Below are 12,292 nucleotides of genomic sequence, written 5' to 3' on the forward strand. Positions count from 1 at the left end.
TTTATACATAAATTATCCAAAGTTGTTTGGATTTTTCCTTCCACTATTAACTTGATCTTCAGTATTTCTACATTTTTTCATTTACAGCCACCAGTTATTTCTATCTTTCATCTTATTTTATCTAGCTGGAATAGCATTGTTTTTGGTCAAGTGACCTGCTTATCACTGTTGTTGAATGATGTTAATGATGATGATTTTGTTTTATTTTCTGTTATCAGTACTTTTTTATTTTTAACTAGGCAAAGAACTTTATTAACCCTTTCCAAACTTTATTCCCAGGCTTCTTCAGCTTTATTTGCTGCAAAGAATGAATTAGGTATAGCGAAAACTGAAAAGAGCTGCAGTGTCCGGGGGGCTTGGGCTTAAAAATATTAGAGATCTAGATTTTATCAGATCCATAATAAACAAAAAAATTTTAGAAAGCAGTCATGATATAAAATAGCAGCTCCTGTAATTTCTGCAAGGATCACCTTCTTCAGAAGTTGCTTCAATTCAGTTTGCCTCATTCTTAGAAGCCTCATCAAAATTCTCCACCAGATCTGGAACTTCATCATCATCATCCTCTCCAGTAGCAAGTGGTGCTTTTCCATCCACAGATTGTTTGGGCAGAGCTTCAGCCAGTCTCCTTAAACTAGTCAGACTGTCTGCACCGAGCTGGTTGAGGATGCTGGAAAGCATTTCTGTCAGCTGCTTTGTCTCAGCGTGGCCTGTAATGGTGAAGGTGTTTGCTGCCAGAGATGCCTGAACTTTAGGGTTGTTAAAATGGATCACTGTTCCTTGGTTTGTAAACATGTTCACCTCTTCAATAACAGAGATATTGTTCACCCCTAACTTCTTTAAGGAGAACTGCAGTTTTTTATCGTCTGCTGTGGCTGTTCTGTGAACCACCTTCTTCTTTCTACGAGCAGTTCCTTTCCCACCAATGCACACTTGTGCCTGCAGTTTGGCAAGTTTCTCCTGGTTCATGATCGTTTCTTTCATCTTGTTGGAGTGGAAATGGCGCCCTGCGGGGAACTAAGGTTCACGCTCAGGGGGTCTCGGGCATACCAGCTGAGAGAAGGCACACCCACGCAGGGATGCAAGATGGCAGCTAGAGGGACTATCAGTACTTTTTAATCCACTGTTAATATGCTTTTCTCTGTCTATTTTGTATTTAATTTCTCATTATTCTAAAGGATCCCAAAGTAAATCAAGGTATTTACTTACTTATTTATTTATTTATTTTTAACTTTTCTTTAAAAGTAGATCCTTCTTTCACACAATGCATTCAGACTACAGTTTCCTCTCTCTCCACTCCTCCTAAAGTTCCCTATTACTTCTCCTCTCCCCAAGACCCACTCCTCCTCCATTTTCTTGTCAGAAAGAAAAGGCTTGCAAGAAGACAAACAGGTTTCTTGAATGAAACAATTAATAAATCTCAGCTGTGTGTTCCCTACCCTCCCAATGTTCCATGTTCCAGAGTGAAAGATATGCACCCACAGCCCTTACATTTTATTATGTCTTAATCAGCACAATAGCTGGGTTACTACCTCCTGCTGAAAACTCCATATTACTACTTACTAAATTCTATGTTCTTTTTTTTTAATTTTTAATATTTTTATTACATATTTTCCTCAATTACATTTCCAATGCTATCCCAAAAGTCCCCCATAGCGCCCCCCACTTCCCTACCCACCCATTCCCATTCTTTTGGCCCTGGCATTCCCCTATATTGGGGCATATAAAGTTTGCAAGTCCAATGGGCCTCTCTTTCCATTGATGGCCGACTAGACCATCTTTCGATACATATGCAGCTAGAGACAAGAGCTCCGGGGTTCTGGTTAGTACATCATGTTGTTCCAACAATAGGGTTGCAGATCCCTTTGGAATCACCATGCCGGACCTAAAGCTTTACTACAGAGCAATTGTGATAAAAACTGCATGGTACTGGTATAGTGACAGACAAATAGACCAAAGGAATAGAATTGAAGACCCAGAAATGAACCCACACACCTACGGTCACTTGATCTTCGACAAGGGAGCTAAAAACATCCAGTGGAAGAAAGACAGCATTTTCAACAAATGGTGCTGGCACAACTGGTTTTTAACATGTAGAAGAATGCAAATCGATCCATTCCTATCTCCTTGTACTAAGGTCAAGTCTAAGTAGATCAAGGAACTTCACATAAAACCAGAGACACTGAAACTTATAGAGGAGAAAGTGGGGAAAAGCCTTGAAGATATGGGCACAGGGGAAAAATTCCTGAATAGAACAGTAATGGCTTGTGCTGTAAGATCGAGAATTGACAAGTGGGACCTCATGAAACTGCAAAGCTTCTGCAAGGCTAAAGACACCATCAATAAGACAAAAAAACCACCAACAGATTGGGAAAGGATCTTCACCTATCCTAAATCAGATAAGGGACTAATATCCAATATATATAAAGAACTCAAGAAGGTGGACTCCAGAAAGTCAAATAACCCCATTAAAAAATGGGGCTCAGAACTGAACAAAGAATTCTCACCTGAGGAATACCGAATGGAAGAGAAGCACCTGAAAAAATGTTCAACATCCTTAATCATCAGGGAAATGCAAATCAAAACAACCCTGAGATTCCACCTCACACCAGTCAGAATGGCTAAGATCAAAAATTCAGGTGACAGCAGATGCTGGTGAGGATGTGGAGAAAGAGGAACACTCCTCCATTGTTGGTGGGATTGCAAGCTTGTACAACCACTCTGGAAATCAGTTTGGCGGTTCCTCAGAAAATTGGACATAGTACTACCGGAGGATCCAGCAATACCTCTCCTGGGCATATATCCAGAAGATGTCCCAACCGGTAAAAAGGACACATGCTCTACTATGTTCATAAATTCTATGTTCTATCTTGGCTTCTCTAGACCCAATTGGGCAGCCCTCTGGTCTGTGTTCTTTCAGATTCTTCACATGGTGGGTATGTCTCTCTTTTCTCCACTATTCTCAGACATATCATCTCCCCTTTCCTCTACACCATCCTGGTGTAGCTGTCCAGCAGCCATGGATGAACTGGGTTACTTGAAGGGAGTGGGGGCTGGAAATCCAAAGGACTCTGTGTTTATATTTGGAAAGCCCACAGACCAATTCTTTGTTTCAGCTGGATTGAGTTGCAAAGCAAGCTGAGCAGGCAATCTACTCCTGTAGGAAATTTGACTCCACCTGGGTCATTAAGGTTCAACTGTGGCAAGCACTTAAGGTCTATTTAGCCTGCTCAAGGCTGGGGAAAGGGCACAATTTCCTCCTTTTTTTTTTTTTAAGATAAGCAATTATGAGTAGTTGGACTGGGGCACAAGATATACTTGTTTTCCATAATCCCATCTAGGGTATAGAGTGGTTAGGCAACTGTGACTGTCTTAGATCCAAGTCAATATTGCTCTTTAACGTCATGGACTGCGTTCATAGTTTTTGATATATGTGTTTGGCTTAGGTCAATAGGAGCTCAAGAACATGCTTACATGTTTATCCATCTCTGGCCACAAACCCTTAGGAGTACACTATTTTCCATTCAGACTAAAGCTATGAAGGACATATGAATATACACACAATGCATTTCTTCATAGCGATGAATAGCTGCTATGGTGAATAGCTGAGCTTGCTGAAAGTGATCCTTTGTGAAGGCAACCAATGTGCTCAAGACTCAAGGTCCCAAAGTTAAAAACAACAAGATTATAATTAGAAATTAAAGTTGTCTGTGGGGATGTGCAAGGTACTTAATTCAGCTGATAACTGACAAAGATCAAACACAAAGTCTGGCCATCAGGTATATGGGGGTGGCTATACACATCTTATAGATTTAGACGAAACACAATCTTCTTATCCTTTCTAGTTGTAATTTCAAGAGGAAAAAGCACCTTGTCATTTGTTGAATCCAATAAGCACAATTGCAGAGAGTTCTTTTTAGGATAACACAGCCAACAGCTTACTTGCCATAAAACTTGAAAAGCCACTGGCCCATTTAAGAGCAGCTTTTGCAGACAATCAGCTTCTCCACCTGTGCTTTACTCCTAGCTAAAGGCACAGGGTAACATCAGTTTCTGATATGCAAATTGAGACTGTCCTTTTAAACAAGTTAAACTAAATCAAGGGATTTATAGCCAGCAGATACAGTTGTAACCATTTTTTTCTTTTGAACATGAAACATAGAACCACAATCATTCAAACAACCAAACAAAAAATAGACATAAATTGACACACATGGACAGATTGGTGCACCAGGGACAGACAATAGAGTGGGAAGTGAAGTTAAACCTGAACTAAGAATATCTCCTGTAGAATCCAGAGAGGAAGCAGGACATCTCCTGATTTCCTCCCTTCCCTAGGAGAGCTCTGAAATAGCTTATCTCCTTTTATTTTATTATTTATTTATTTATTTATTTATTGCTAACATGTCCCAGAAAGGGAACAATTACTTTTCTGAGACCCATTCTTTCTCTCTTTTTCTATCTCTTTCTCATGGTTACCATTCCTACTTCTGGAAACCACATACAGCATAAATATACTTGAACTAAGAATTTTTCTAACATCTTTTTCTTGTATTTATTTATTTATTTATTTATTTTTAAAACCCCTTTCTCTCACCTGATGCATCTATTGGCTGCAGAAAAATGCCTATTATATAGAATTCTCCCTGTCCCATTGCAATGTCACCCCTAGGTGAATTCAGCATCAGATCAACATCACTTCCACCTGGCCCATATCCCCTTAATGCAGCTTCTGCAACAACAGCCTCCAAAGAATAAAATTTATACCTAGCGCTAGCATTAATACTGTTTGTTGCTTACCACTGTGCAGGATACTGTTACCTTTCTTTCATTTTCTATGGAGCTCAACCCAAGACAGCGTTTTTAAATGCATCCTCGAATGTTCTGTAACCTCCTTTGGGCACCACCTGTAGCTGTCCAACAGCCATGGATGAACTGGGTTACCTGAAAAGGGGGCTGGAAAAGAAAGGAACCAGGTGCAAGAGAAGGCAAGATGAAGCCAAGAGAAAAGTTTCTGATCAAGGCTCAAAGTTTAATAATCAGCACTGCCTTTTATAGAGAAAGCCCATAGACCGATCCTTTGTTTCAGCTGGATTGAGTTGCAAAGCAAGCTCAGCAGGCAGTCTACTCTTGTCAGAAATTGATTTCACCTGGGTCATTTAGGTCCAACTGTGGCAAGCACTTAAGGTCTATTTAGCCTGATCAAGGCTGGGAGAAGGACACATCCTAGCATCACAGATCACATTTCTTCTTCATTCTCCAGGTTGCAAGCTCAGGAAATTCCAAAATCACACCCCTGTCTGTCCTTGACAGCTGTTGGGTCTTGGTGTTTTTATTTACCAGTCAGAACCAACTGTGGGCATTTTACCAGAAGCAAAGTGCAGACACTGTGTAAGCAGTTTTGGAGGGAATGAAATTATTAGCTTTTTATAATACAAGCAGCTACACAAGACAAAATCTGATTCAATAAGACTAGGCAAAACCCAATATAGAGGCTAGACAAAGATACTTAGCACGAGGAAAAGAATTTCAAATGCATGCAAAAGAATCAGAGATACATGTATGTGCTCCATTGTCAGGAGTCCCATGAATATACCAAGCTAACAACTATAACTTATATGCAGAGGACCTGGTGCCGACCCATGCACACCCTGTTCTTGACACCTTTGTCTCTTTGAGCCCATTTGAACCCTACTTAGTTGATTCAGTGTATCATCTTCTTCTGATGTTCTCCATCCCCTCTGATTCCTTCAAATTTTTCTCCCCACTTCCATATTGTCCTCAGATTAACTATAGGAAGGACCTGATGGAACTCTCCAATTTAGAGTCTATCAATGAATGAGATGTGCCTGTGGGCCTCTGCATCTGCTCTTATTAGATACAGGAGAAATTCTCCTGTATTGGGATATTAAAATGTACTAATGTATGATTATTGCAGAATATCATTAGGAATCATTTATTGATTTTTCCTACTGTGGTACATGGTTCTATCCTAAGTTGATAGGCTAACCAGTCTTCAGTTTCTGGCCACCCAGGCAGTATAGGGCATGGACTTTCTCTAGTAGCCTGCCCTGAAGTTAAACCAGACATTCTTTGGACACTCTCACATCTTATGTGACAATATTGTCCAAGCACATCTTACAGGCATGACACACTGTAGGTCAAGTTTCTTGTGGCTGGGTTGCTGTCCATGTTCCTTTTACCATTGTCTGCAGAGTGTTTTTCCATGACAAAGAGATCAGAACATAGGGGGGAAGTATTGAAAGCTCTATCTTCAAGGAACTGGATGAATGATGTTCTCAGCAACACTGTTGGGATGTCAGTTATCTGAGAAAGACATTCTGTCTAAGCAGCAGCACTAATTTGTTTAGGGATCTCAATTTGGACTACTTCAGCCCACAATTTACCAAATGAAATTCAGTCCCACTACTAGAAGCTTTGCCTGATGACAAAAGATGGCCAATTCAGACTTTGTATAGTCCATTACTAGGAGTCTTCATTAGGGCCACCATGGTAGATTCCAGGAAGTTTCTACTAAAATGGGATTCCACATCACTCCCCCAAATGCCAACCCCCTGCCCCAATTTCAACTATCTCTTTTCACCTACTTCCTTCCTCCCTTTTCCATTACCCAATCCACCCTTTCTGTGTCCGTTTACTTAACATCACTTTTTTATACATACATCCAAATCAATATTTTCCTATAAGCTCTATTTTGATTATCTCATAGTCATTTTCCTAGTTTAGTGCAAAGCATGTGAAATTTTTCTGGATATTAATATGCCTTAACTGTTGAATTTCTCACTACAGTAGTACTGAAACTTGGATTAGAGTTTTGGAGGAAGGAAGATCGCACAGGTGTCTTTCTCCCATTGGTATATGGAATAATCCAACAATGTATTTAATGTAGAAATTATATACTTTTTATAAATTTAATTTTATGAAATTCAATTTATCCCCAAGAACTTAGTCTATCATAGCAGATACCATATAAAGCTACAAAGTAACTTATACCTCCATTGGATATGGGAGTATACAGGGGTTAACATCAAGTGTAATTCTTCTTGAGGGATCCAATGATTTTCTAACAATTTTCTTTTATCTACCAAACTTATTTATTTGTGAGAAAGAAATGCTGAAATATCCAAATACATCATACTGTTTTCCTTTTGATGCTATCATATTCTCATACATTCTGACATTTTGTTCTTAGTTGTGTGCAAGTCAATATTTGCCCTTTCTCCTTGAAAATTGACACATTTATCATTAGAAAGTCACCCCTTTTATCTGCGGTACCCTTACTCCAAAGACTGCTGTACCTAAAATTATTCCAGCTACTCTAATTTCTTTTAGCATTCTGCATCTTCACTCATTTAATTTACATATGTGTATGTTAAAAATTGGTCACCTTGTAAACAACATATATTTGGATCTTGTCTTTTGATCTACTGTGACATTCTCTGTCATTTAATTGGATCATTTAGTTTAATGATACACAAGATGAATATTAACAAGTTTAAATTAATGTCTGTCACATTTGTTGCTCTTGTTCCTTGTTCTTATTTCTGCCTTCATTATTTTTCTAACCTTCACGGCCTTGAGTATACTATAGAACTATATTTTTGTTTGCTCTATTAGCATATCTCATGAATTTTTATCACATTTGCTGACAATGACCTTAGAATTTGCAGCATTCCTTTACAATAAAAACCATGAAGAACCAACTATAGGTTTTAGTGATTCTTTACTTATTGTGGTTACTCCTTCAAAATGACATAAACTCTAAGTAGTAAGACATTTCAGGAGAAAAAAGTTCTTTCTATGCAAGCTTGAGAATGTCAGCTTGTTATGTGAAATACATGATGGATGCTTTCAACTCAAAAAAGTTATCCTTTAACCTCTTCACTTATAATTAATATGATGTACGCCAATAGAAACCCAGAAAACACATTCACACATGCACAAACGCATACAAACATATATGCTATAACTATATAATGATAAATTTAAAATTAAATATTAATAAATTATATTATTATCACATTAGCTTAATGACTATTTATTTATAATAACATGTATCTTATATGGCAAAAATAAGCTTAATTTTATATATTTCTCGTATTTTAAGACACGATATTTTTGAGAAATAGGAAAAAAGTATAAAAGTCATTTTATCTTTAATTCTTTCTAAATTTTCAACATGTGGTTTTCTTGAAATAAGACTATTTTCCCCTCTTCCTTTTCCCTCTAGCTCCTGCCAACTAGTACATCTTAACCTCTTCCATAAACTCTCATTTGTAAACTAATATTCTTTTGTTTCTTTACTTATTCTTGTTTTACACACATGTCACATGTATGTATTTGTATGGATGTATTTATGCAAATGCACAAATAAAAAAAAGCACTGAATTTAATTTGTTGGTGGTGGATATATGGGATCAAGGTTAACAGAAACAAATAAAATAACTGATCCTTGGAGTGGATACTTTTTAATTTCTCAGCATTCATTGCTTGCCTGAAGGTGTCTGTCTAGGAGTGGAATGCCATGGAAAATCCTCTTTCCACATTAAAATGTCCATTAATGTTGACAATATGATGATATTGTTTATGAGGTAATTTCTGAAAAGGCTGATTCACTGCAGACTTTCTTGCATTCTGGCTCTCCTGCCCCTTCTTCCATGGTGTTTTCTAAACCACAGATGCAGGGTGTGTGTTCTAAATGTAAACGTTGTTGCTGAATCATCCACTTTCAATTGATCATGCTTAATTTTGTAAAACAACATATTACTCCCATTTTGACTGACCTGCATAATTCCTCACTGTACTCTAAATATCATAATTTTACCTTTAATTATTTACTTTCTATTTTTAGTTATGTTTCATTTCATTTAAAACATTACATGTTTTTGCGGTTCCTTTTAAATATCTTCTATATGTGCTCTGCATTGGTAGAGGCCAAACTGTCTAAGACTTTTCACAAGATTCAAGGCCCTTATACAAAAAAATACCACTGTGTCTCATTTTTAAGACTTAATAGGAATAAAAAAGCTCAAAGAATTATGAGACTTTCATTAGAAATAATACTTCATCAAGAAACTAGATTCATTTAAATTGTCTGGAAACCTGGATTTTCCCCCCTCATTTCTCATTTTTTAATTGGATATTTTCTTTATGTAGATTTCCAATATTTTCCCCTTTCCAGATCTCCCCTTTGGGAACCCTGTATACCTTCCCCTGCCTCTATTAGGATGCTCCCCCACCCACCCACTCCTTCCTACCTTTCTGCCCTGGCATTCCCTTACACTGGGGCGTAGAACACCCACAGGCCCAAGGGCCTCTCCTCCCACAGATGTCCAACAAGGCCATCCTCTGCCACATGGATCCCTCCATGTATATTCTTTGGTTGGTGATCCAGTCCCTGGGAGCTCTGGGAGATCAGGCCTGTTAACACTGTAAGTTTAACATATTTTTTCTTTCTTGATTTTATTTTATTATTTTTATTAAAATATTTTTCATGTATTATGTTCTCATCATTGTTCACATCCCGCTACTCCGTTCATATCACCACATATCCCTGCCCAACAGTGCTTTTTTTGTTCTCTCTTGGAAAAACAAAGAAACAGGCAGACCAAAACCAAAAAAAAAAAAAACCCAACAAAATCAGAATTATGAAAAAAATAACAAATTCATGTTGTTATCAAAGTTATGTTATTATATATTCAGTTTAAGGACAATGAATATATGCATGCTTAGAAGATTTCTCTATTCTTTCACATCCTATGATCTTTTCCTAGGGAATGGTATAACCCAAAAAAGATCTGGAACCCACACTGGACAGTCTTTGTACCAACATAATCTAGTCAAGATGATTTCTAAAAAGGACAAATGAGTCGTTTCCAGTGATAAGAGTGTTGGTGTCAAATATGATGACCTCAACTGAATCACCCAGACCCAATTGACAAGGAAAGGATTGATTTCTTAAAGTTGATTCTGACATTCACAAATGCCTTTTGGCATGCACACTTCACATCCTAATAAAAGTCTAAAACAAAAGATGGGTTCCAATATGCTTCTCTGTATACAGACTCTGACTGCCCACTCCAACTACAGGTGGTTGACCACTGAAGCTCAATTAGTGCAAGTAAATTCAAAATAAAGCACTTTTTTTAAAAAAATCTTCAAATGTGTCTCAATGCAGTCATCCCATAAATAATTAAATAAATGTAAGCAATGAAGAAAAAATAATCCTTCACAGACATGATCAGAGGGCCATCTCTTGGGTAATACTAATCTCCATCAAATTGTCAGTCTAATCCTGACCATCATAGTTTTTGTTCCTCAAAAATCAGAAGCACTGAAGCAAGAAAAAGCAAGGAAGCCAGAAAGGAAGCAAGTAAGGTCTCAGTTTTATATAACCCCACTGACTTTATTTCTGGGATTGCCTGTTAATTTTAGGTCTTGTCAAACACCTAACTGAGCAAAACCCAAGCACACAAAGACTCCTTACATTGAAAATAAAAAAGCCTAAACTATTTGATAGGTATTTTATTTTCCTATGTTTATGTATCAGTTTCTACATGTAGTGTATTCTTCCTATATAGTAAGCTAAAAGGCATGGTTTTCACTTGTTTTCATTACGATCTGAATCTTAATCTGATTGTTCTGTTTAATGGAGACAAGATTGTGTACAGAACTTTTTTCTCCTGATATTTTGACAATATAATGGAAGATATCTTTAATATCATTATTCATTAACTTTCTTTTACTTATGAACACATAATAGTATACCAGTCTCTGTTTTGTGTGTCAGTCCTTTTACTTAAGTATTAACATCTGCCAAAAATATGCATTTGTTAACTAACAGTTACATATAGTATATTTTTAATTTTCTAATGTGGATATACTTATTTATAGTTATGGTAATGAAATTCTTGGTGACAACTTCTGTTATTTATAACCAATTCTTCTTAGTTTTCATAGAGGAAGTGTTATATTAAGGTCACGTAATAAGTAAAGTGTAATGAGGATTATAAATAAGGGGTAAATATTGTTGTATTCTTGGAAAACATATTTTCTGTTGTCTGGTTCTTTTACCAGGACACAGTTATTGCTTTTTTTCTTATCACTTATTCTTTCTTACTTTGTGATGAAACACACTTGTTTATATAAACTGTATTTCCAGAGAAAGTTAAAAATCAATAAAGGCCAAGAATGAAACTAAGTCTCTCAAGAAGAAACCAAAGACAACTTTTAATGTTTTCAGACTTCCTATTGTACTTGGGATTAAAGACCACACCTCATAGTTCTTAAAGATCGTCTGAAATTTTATTGCTATGGTGGTTCGCCAAGAAAAAAAAAAGAAAGAAAGAAAGAAAGAAAGAAAGAAAGAAAGAAAGAAAGAAAGAAAGAAGGAAAAAAGAAAGAAAGAAAGAAAAGAAAGAAAAGAAAAGAAAAGAAAAGACTACCGGAGGATCCAGCAATACCTCTCCTGGGCATATATCCAGAAGATGTCCCAACCGGTAAAAAGGACACATGCTCCACTATGTTCATAGCAGCCCTATTTATAATAGCCAGAAGCTGGAAAGAACCCAGATGTCCCTCAACAGAGGAATGGATACAGAAATTATGGTACATTTACACAATGGAGTACTACTCAGCTATTAAAAAGAATGAATTTATGAAATTCCTAGCCAAATGGATGGACCTGGAGGGCATCATCTTGAGTGAAGTAACACAATCACAAAAGAACTCACACAATATGTATTCACTGATAAGTGGATATTAGCCCAAAACTTAGGATACCCAAGATATGTGATACAATTTGCTAAACGCATGAAACTCAAGAAGAATGAAGACCAAAGTGTGGACACTGTGCCCCTTCTTAGAATTGGGAACAAAACACCCAGGGAAGGAGTTACAGAGACAAAGTTCGTAGCTGTGATGAAAGAATGGACCATTTAGAGACTGCCGTATCCAGGGATCCATCCCATAAGCAGCTTCTAAACGCTGACACCATTGCATACACTAGCAAGATTTTGCTGAAAGGACCCAAATATAGCTGTCTCTTGTGAGACGATGCTGGGGCCTAGCAAACACAGGAATGGATGTTCACAGTCAGCTATTGGATGTATCACAGGGCTCCCAATGGAGAAGCTAGAGAAAGTACCCAAGGAGCTAAAGGTATCTGCAACCCTATTGTTGGAACAACATGATGTACTAACCAGAACCCTGGAGCTCTTGTCTCTAGCTGCATATGTATCGAAAGATGGTCTAGTCGGCCATCACTGGAAAGAGA

The 12,292-nt window shown here is 37.3% G+C and overlaps 1 pseudogene; it reads right to left on the reverse strand.

Moving 5' to 3' along the window:
- Nucleotides 1-234: 234 nt before the first annotated feature.
- Nucleotides 235-1,012, reverse strand: LOC110311784 (transcription factor BTF3 pseudogene; annotated as a pseudogene).
- Nucleotides 1,013-12,292: the final 11,280 nt, after the last annotated feature.

The sequence above is a fragment of the Mus caroli genome, unplaced genomic scaffold (genome assembly GCF_978045245.1).
Source record: "Mus caroli unplaced genomic scaffold, Mus_caroli_1 scaffold_17, whole genome shotgun sequence".
Lineage (NCBI taxonomy): Eukaryota > Metazoa > Chordata > Mammalia > Rodentia > Muridae > Mus > Mus caroli.